We start from the raw sequence: 8,434 nt of genomic DNA, 5'->3' as shown, positions 1-8,434 counted from the left end.
TGGGGAGAGCCCAGGTGAAAGGAGCTAGAGGAGAGGAAGCCTTGCTGAATCCTGAGGTAAGGGCGAAGCTGGGAAAAGGGGACCATGGGGAAGTGGCCCAGGGAATCAAAGCAGCGTCAGTGGTGAAGGGAAAGCCGCCAACAGCTACTTCCCTGGGCCGGAACCTGGAGTAGAGGTTGGGCCTGGGTTCTCCCCCTCCCGCCATACTCTGCAGAGATCCCCTTGAGAGGGGAAGCAGGACTCAATCCATGCAGGAGGCTGAACTGCGCCCACTGAGCTCTACTGAGCAACAGAGACTGCAAGGTATTCCCCCTTCCCATCTCTCATACTGGCCTGTGATGAAAGTAACTCAAGAGGCTGTGATGCTTACTGCTACAGCGAGAAAGGGAGGTCACATTGGGGTCTTATTGAGTGTCTGAGGCCACTGAATCTGCCTAGAAGCACGGGACCCACCAATACAGGCTTGGAACTTTGTCACACAATTAATTCCATCTGCTGGCCTTTGTTGTCCAGTACATATAGGTTGTACATATATACACACACGACATTAATAGTTATGTGCATGTATTAATATTTGATTTGTGTGTGTGTGTGTGTTGGATGATCATGCTAAATTGTATTATTCTTATTCTTGCTCGCTTATGCTAAGGCGTATGTCCCACAATGCTCTGGGACAAGTGTGGTTTAGCACTTGGCTTAGGCAAATACACGAACTATCCAAAGCTAGATGGACAAATGTTCTAAACAAAGGAGCAATGCAGCACAAGGAAATCATGGAAGCTGTATGAATGCTTTGCATTAGGGAGTATCTTCATGCACCGTAACATTTGGAATTTAATATTCAAAACGAAAGATGGGAAAGTACAGGAGGCATAGAAACAAAGCTGGCTAGTTACGCTGAAACTTGGTGTGTGAGCAGTGCTCTGAAGCTTGTGAACATCACTCTGTAAAAGTTTGCTGTTCTAAGGAGGCATTTGGGTGAACTGAACCTTCTGGGTGAACTGAAAATGCTGCCAGAGACTTTGCTTCTGGGAAGGATTGGTGAGGTATTAACTCTTTCCTGTACAGTACTGCCTTGTCTTTAGACAATACATTTGGTTGAGCTTCATTATCTAGTCTCTTGAACATTCTTAATATTGAACCTCAGGCATAGTCAATTAGTTGGCTGCTATACCTTTTAATCAGTATCCTCATGGAAACCAGATGTTAGAAATGAAAAGTTCTGGTAGGTCATCTGATCTATTGCTTCCTGGATTACGCTTTCTAGTGCTTTGTCCAATCTAGTCTGAAAGGTAATCTGCAAAGGAGGAGGAAAAGAGAGTTGGGCCTTTAATTGCTTCCTTATGACATACTTAAAAAAAAACAATTTGAAAATGTTTTTCTGCTTGTTCTTTTCCTTGGACATAACAGGGTCACTTCTCGTTTGAGAACTTCTTGGAGGTTTCAGGAAGTATGTAGTGGGAGTTCTCTTAATTGAAGGGGTGGGAGAGGTGGGATCCAAAATGTTTTACTTAAATAGTTATTAACCAATACTTACAATTTTAAATAATCTGGAAAAAAAATCATTGCCCTCTCAGTTAATCAGATTTCACTTCTTTATTACTTGAGTCATGCACAGTGTCTTCCAGGGTAGAGAAGCCACCTCCCTTGGAAGCTGTTCCATACCCTAAAGTGACCTCATGGTGAGGAACTCTTCTCGTTCAAAGAAAAAACATTACACTGAGCCAGAGTGTGTCCCCCTCAGTCCTTCCTCAGACAAAGCCCCCCGTTGAAACACCTCTGGACTTCAATGACAACTTTTCCTCTCTCGGAACATCAGGGTTTTCCTGTTTTTATAGGAGGGCAAATTCTACCTGTCTGTAAACATCAGAGTGGTCTAGAATTCACAGAACAGTCGTTGGCTGTTACAGCCGTTCATGTGGCAGGAAATGGTCTGACGGGAAAAACATCCTCACTTCTGCCCAGAGCAAGTCCCAGGTTCACTCTAGCATCTTAGAAGTAAAACAAACATTTGCCTCCACTCACAAGGAAAAGTTTTCGGACTGGAGCCCCCCTTTTTTACTGGCTTTTCCTGGTCTGGTTGTGCTGCGACTGCATCGCGGACATTTGTATGACAATCTCCCACCCCTGCATAGCACCAGATCAGCTCCCCTGTGGCAGCAAAGATTGCAATGCTGGGGTGGATGGGCTGCTGTTGGCCCCTTCCCCATGTCCTCTAGACCTGCTGAATTGGTCTCAGGCTGTCAGGATGCGCTAAACAAACAGCGATAAACAGACTAAAAAACGATTCAATATGCGTATAAAGTAGAGCTGTTCGACCATTTCCATTGATATACAGGCAGTGTTGTAGCTGCATCGGTCCCAGGAGGTTAGAGACAAGATGGGTGTGGGAATATCTTCCATAGGATCAACTTCTGTTGGTGAGAAAGACCAAGCTCCTGAAGAGACGAGCTCTGTGTAGCTCAAACCCGTGACTCTCTTGTGGACAGAAGTTGGCCCAGTAAAAGATATTGCCTCCCCCACCTTGTTGCTCTAATTTTCCATTGAAACACTTTTCCAGCAGTAAATGGTTTCCTGATGAAATGGAAACTTTCATTAAAAAAATCCACTTCAATAAAATTCAGGTTTTAGCTGAAAACTCCCAAACTGATTTTTAGAAAATGTCTCAGAAAAAGAAATGTTCATGGAGTGTGTGTGTGTGTGTGTATAATTCCTGAGCCGCTCTGGTATAAAACACAAGTCTGCAACCTTCCGGGGCACTAGTTCTTGTAATGTACATACTTCACTTCATGGGATCGAAGGTATATAATTGCATGGATCAGAACCTCTTCAGATGGTGATAAAGGGCTAAGGTAAAACCCAGCCTCCATGAGGGAAAATCCCGGCTTGTGTGCTCATGCTGTTGGTCACATATGGCAGCTACACTGCTGCCTTCCAAGGAGCCAGCGGTCGCCCTTCACCTCTGATGACGTGTCTGAGATATTGACAGTTCAACGTGCACACAGTTTAAATTGCACCGGTGGTGAAAATGCATCCTAACCCTAATCTCACCAGAGCTCTGTCAAGCGGGGCTGTGTGCGTCCCTACACCTGAGCTGGAAAATACTCTGGTTCTGTAGGGCTGGGGCAGTCTGCTGTTTGGGGTGGCTTGGAGGATCTAATAGGGCAGGAGCTGTGAACTATCCTGGACAGCAGCAATGTCATCAAATTTGGCAAAGAAAGAGCCAAGATTCCCACTTCTTCCACTATTCTGTGCGCCGGGTGCGCTGTACGAACTCATAGCAGTTGTTTTATTTTCCAGTGCAGCCTGCTACAGAGGAAACCTGCACCCCTGTGCTCGCTCAGGGAGAACCGTATCTTTGTTCGTTCTTGTTTTGGTCTCTTCTGTGTCGTTCAGACAGAAGCATGGGGCTGCTTTTTGTGTATGACGTGAGATAGTGGTTGTGAGATGCAGCACGCCCAGGGTGCAGAGAGCACAGTAACAGGAGCGAATGGGAGTGTTCAGACGATGGGTAGCGGGTGTATCCGACAGCTGGGAGTGTGAGCATAAGGGAGACAAGCCCCACGTGGTCTCGAGCCCACCTGAAGGTGTAATACGGGAGGTGCTGGGGCTAAGCCAGGCGGTATTTGCAATGGAAGCTCTAGTAATGCAGTTAGGTCAGCTTGGGTTAGATGAGCCACTGCGTGACAGTAAATTGGCTGAACAGAATCCTATTGTGTGCTAAGGAACTTGGGTGTTGGACTCTAGAAAGCCGTGATACTCAGAGTCCCAGCCATCTGCATGTTAGGGAGCTGATTTGGACCTGGGTGTGTATCGCCTGAAGACCTGGGTGTCTATCACCTGCATCTTGTAAAAGTGGCCACTGCATGCTTAGGGACAAGCAGGAGTCTTCATTAGCCTGCCATGGCACGTGTAGGTATCAGACTAGGAAGAGCCTGGGGCTTCTTTCCCTTTCCCTGTGCAGACTTTGTTGAGCTTCCCTGGGTTTCTCTTACCATCTGAACTGGGCAAGATCTGGTGACAGGAACCCAGCTCAAACTGGCGTAGAACAGACCTATGTGGCAACTGAGTTTGCTGTTTCACAGGAAATTCTGCAATGTAAAACTCCTTCTTTAATTCCGAACCACACAGAAAGAAAAACAAGAAATTTGCAATGAAATGAAACCCCTCCTCCAACGTTTTGGGATTTAAATGTTACCTTTACATGAAAACACTTTTTGTTCTGATTTCACCCTTTTAAAACAGATCTTACTGTTTTTATACATAAAACAATGACTTTCATTTTGAAAGTTATTTTTCAATGAAAATGTTTGAAAAATGTTGACATGGGACATTTTGATATTATCAAAACACTCCATTTTGTTTTTTCTAAATGAAATTTTGGTCCAATTGACACTTTTAAAATACTTTTTGTGTCTTAAATTTGGCATTTTTGGCATCTTAAATGGGAAGAGCTGTAAGAGTCGCTGAGTTTCCCTGCCTCTCTGTGGAAAGCACGGTCGTTTCGGAAAGGCAGGGAGAAGATTTTCAGCAGTTGAAGTTACAGGGGGATTTGGGGCCAGGCAGAAGACACTAATTTACCCCAGTTAGAGAATTTGTACAGTGATTTACGATGCTGAGTTTAATAGCCTTGCTCCTAACTTGGTAACTGGAAAATATCCAGTGTGGATGCGCTGGCCGTCTATAGTGTAAAAGAGGTGCTTGAAGTTTTGTAAAATGAAGCATCCGAGCGTATGTCATAAGAACCTTCTCCTCTTCCTCCAGGAGCAGAGCGGAGAATGTGGAGGTGAAGCTGAGCCTGCACAACGTGTGTTGGGCAACGATCTCGCTCTGGATCTATTCTGCCTTTAGATATGTGCGTGCAGCTTCCATTGACTTCTAGGACTTGCAGATGTCTGAGGTGAGACGTTGCTCTGGGGCTCTGCATTCCCTGATACCTGCTCATTAAGAGCCTGCTTTTCTTTGGCCAACAGAGGCTTGTGTAAGGTCCTTAGGAGGCATCCTACAGCCAGAAGGCAACTGCTCCTGTCCTCAGTCTGCTGAGCTGCAGAGCCTTGCACTGGAGACCCAAGCCTGTTGCATAACAGTCCCAACCCTATCCTCGTATGTAAACTTAAAACCTATTCTAGAAGTTCTTTAAGGTTTTAAGGGCTCCAATAATTATCCAGGGAGTGTGTAACCCCTTCCCCTCCCCCCCCCCCGACTCATGGGATTTGTCCTTCTCAGGGGATATTTGGGTTTGTAGCACATCTTGTATTTTTCTCATTCTTAGGCAAGTTTCAGGTATAGAAGGCCTGCCCGTTCCACGCTGGGGGAGACAGAGGGGAAGGAGAACACGGACACAGTGGCCAGATACAGAGAACTCTCCCACTGAGCAAAAAAAACCCGACCCCGGTAAAACAAGGGGCCACATCCTTAGCTAGTGTGAATCAGGGAAGCTTCACAGAAGTCGGTGGAGCTATGGGCATTTCCATTGCGGTTCTGTCTCAATAGTCACTACATCTTCCCGCAGAGCTCGCAGCTGATACCTTTCTACTGCCAGGGCAGGAAATGTAGCTTTGATGAGAGATGCACAGAGGTGCGGCAAGCCCTCCTCTGGCGTAAGTTGTCATTGCTCAGTGGAGGACCTGTGGAGGCTCTGCCCTATGAGTGCGGGGGGAGGGAAGGCGTGTGAGTGTACACGTACGTAGTCTAGTTTTATAACATGATTTAAAAAAAAATTCAGATACAAAGCTCTAATATGCACCCACCGCTTCTCCCTTACTGTCGAGGTTCATTGCTGTAGCTTCGCTTTGCCGGGTCTGTTGCCCCTAGTTGATGCTCAGGTGGAGCTACAGCTCATTCCCCCCAGCCCAGCGCTCTGGACAGTGTGGATTTCTCCACTTTCCATCTCTGCATTTCCTCAGACTTGCCGGTTGCGCTATGGGGGGGGAGGTCTGGCTCCCCAGCTCCACACGGATGTTGACTGATTTCTTTCAGCAGCTATCAGAAGGGAAGATGTTCAAGTTTCTGGGCATTGGCCTCTTCTGTGGCCTGCTGATCCCATCTCAGCGAATGGACGCAGGGGCCTTCTCTGCTGTCAGTCCTGGGGCATGTCAGAACGGTAAGTAGACCCCTTGGACTGCCTGCATGCTGCCGACTGAGTGTGAACTCAGGTCTCTTCCTTTGAACCTTGAAAGCCCTTTTGTGCTTTGTAGCATTCTTACAAGGTTCATGCACTTGGCAACATTCAGGGCACACCCGGAGTGTTGTGTAGGAGCAGTGCACACCCGGCTCCTCTCAAGGGCATGAACCTTGGAATCCCTCCCAGATGACATGAACCGTGGGAAGCCTCCCAGGACTGGGCTCAAGGCCCGAGAGCAAGGAATGTAGTAGATAGAAATTGGTAAATAAGAATGTTAAACAAAGCCAGTGTATTCCTTTTATCTGTTGGAGAATGTAATGCGCGGGGGGAGAGAAAGAATAAAGGAGCGGGTGGAAAGCTGACAGGAGCAGCCCGTCGGCAGACCAGCCTGCTTGCTTGCTTAAAGCTTTGTGCTGTCTTGTATTTGGGCCACAACAGTGCTTTAATTGTAACTACTTTTCATCACTCTGGCCTCTGCCCTGCAGTGATCCGTCTCAACGGAGACTCGCTTGGCTTGTTGGGTTCTGACAGATGGGCTTGCGGAAGTTTTCTTTCCCAGTTATCGCAAGGATGCTGGGCACAGGCTTTTCCAAAATCGTGGGCCGACTATTCAACTCCCAAGCCTAGTGAAAAGAGAAGGTCCCTGTTTTAGCTCAGCAAGCGCTAGAGGGTTGTCCATGTTCTCAGATTGCAGGAGTATCATGAAAAGACTGGTGTGTAGACTCTGGCGTGAACTGCAATAAGAGATGGGTCTAAATCCAGGCCAGAATGACCTGAAACACACCGCCCAGTTTGGGTGTCTGTATGGAAGGGCTCAATAGCAGTATGTGTAATTAACCCGGTGTGTAGTTTTAACACGTTTGTTTCTCCAGCTCATCCAACTTTGCATTGGAAGTGATTGACATCTCCGTGGAGATGAACACCCATGTCAGGGTCAGACTGGTTAGTTATTCAGTGGGTTCATCAAACGCTGTGTTGAAGAATGCTGGTGTTTGGTTGGTGCCATACACATCGAGTTCCAGTCAGGGTGTGTATCAGTGATTTCCCCCGGCAACCTGCCTTAATTAGTATGGCTCAGTGCACTGTTTAATCTTTACTGTAAATACCAAACTTTCTAACTCCTATCATTTTGTACCTAGAATTTCCATACGTGGCACTGCTGTGCCAACATAGTTTAGATGACTTATTTACTACTTGTACGTGGCCTTGGAGGCATACAGGATTTTCATCATGAAAGTTCTTAAAACCCAAATCATCTCTCACCTACACCAGTATAAATCCAAAATAACTGATTGCAGTAACTGGAGTTATTTTGGATTTACACCGGTGTGTAACTCAAAGCAGAGTTTGACCCAGTAACTATGGTAACTTAGTTTATTCCACAGATTCTATGAAATGGCCACAGTAGCAGATTTCCTCATGAACCAAAAAGACCTTGACAAATTAGAGAAATGGCTTGAAATCAGCAAGAAGAAAGTCAATAAAACCAAGTGTGAAGTACTTCACTTAGCAGGGAAAAATTGAATGCACAACTCCCAAATGGGGAGGAACTGGCTAGGTGATCGCGCTGCTGAAAACGATCTAGGGGTTACAGTGGTTCACAAACTGAATATGGGTCAACACTGTGATGTAGTTGTGGGAAAAGCTAGTGTCATTCTGGGATGTGTTAATGGGGGTCGTATGTAAGACGTAGGAGGTAATTGTCCCCCTCTACTTGGCACTGGGGAGGCCTCAGCTGGAGAACTGTGTCTGGTTCTAGGCATCGCACTTCAGGTAAGATGTGGATAAACTGGAGAGTGTCCAGAGGAGAGCAACAGAAATGATGAAATGGTTTAGAAAGCCTGACCTAAGAGGAAAAGTTTAAAAAACTGCACTTATTTAGCCTTGAGAAAAGACAACAGAAGGGGGATCTGATAAGTCTTCCAATCCGTTATGGGCCATTCTAAAGAGGACAGCGACGAATTGTTCTCCACGTCCACTGAAGGCAGGACAAGAAGTAATGGGCTTAATCTGCAGCAAGGGAGATTTAGGTTAGATATTGGGAAAAATTTTCTAACTTGAAAGGTCGCGAAGCTCTGGAACAGGTTTCTGAGGGAGGGTGTGGAATCCCAACAGCTGGAGGCTAGGGTCTGATTAGTCAGGGCCAGATCACTCCCTTCGCTGCCGGATCTCCGAACTCGATGAGTTTCAAGTTGCAGGGTTTATGATCTGTGGTCCTCTCAGCGAGGAGGGAGAGGTAGCAGCCATGGAGAAGAGGCAGGGTGTGAGGCTTTTTAGGCTCTGCATGGCTGGGGCTCTGAGGAAAATCTC

Source organism: Lepidochelys olivacea, assembly GCF_965140295.1.
Source record: "Lepidochelys olivacea isolate rLepOli2 genome assembly, chromosome: 13".
NCBI lineage: Eukaryota > Metazoa > Chordata > Testudines > Cheloniidae > Lepidochelys > Lepidochelys olivacea.
This window is presented reverse-complemented; position numbering follows the sequence as displayed.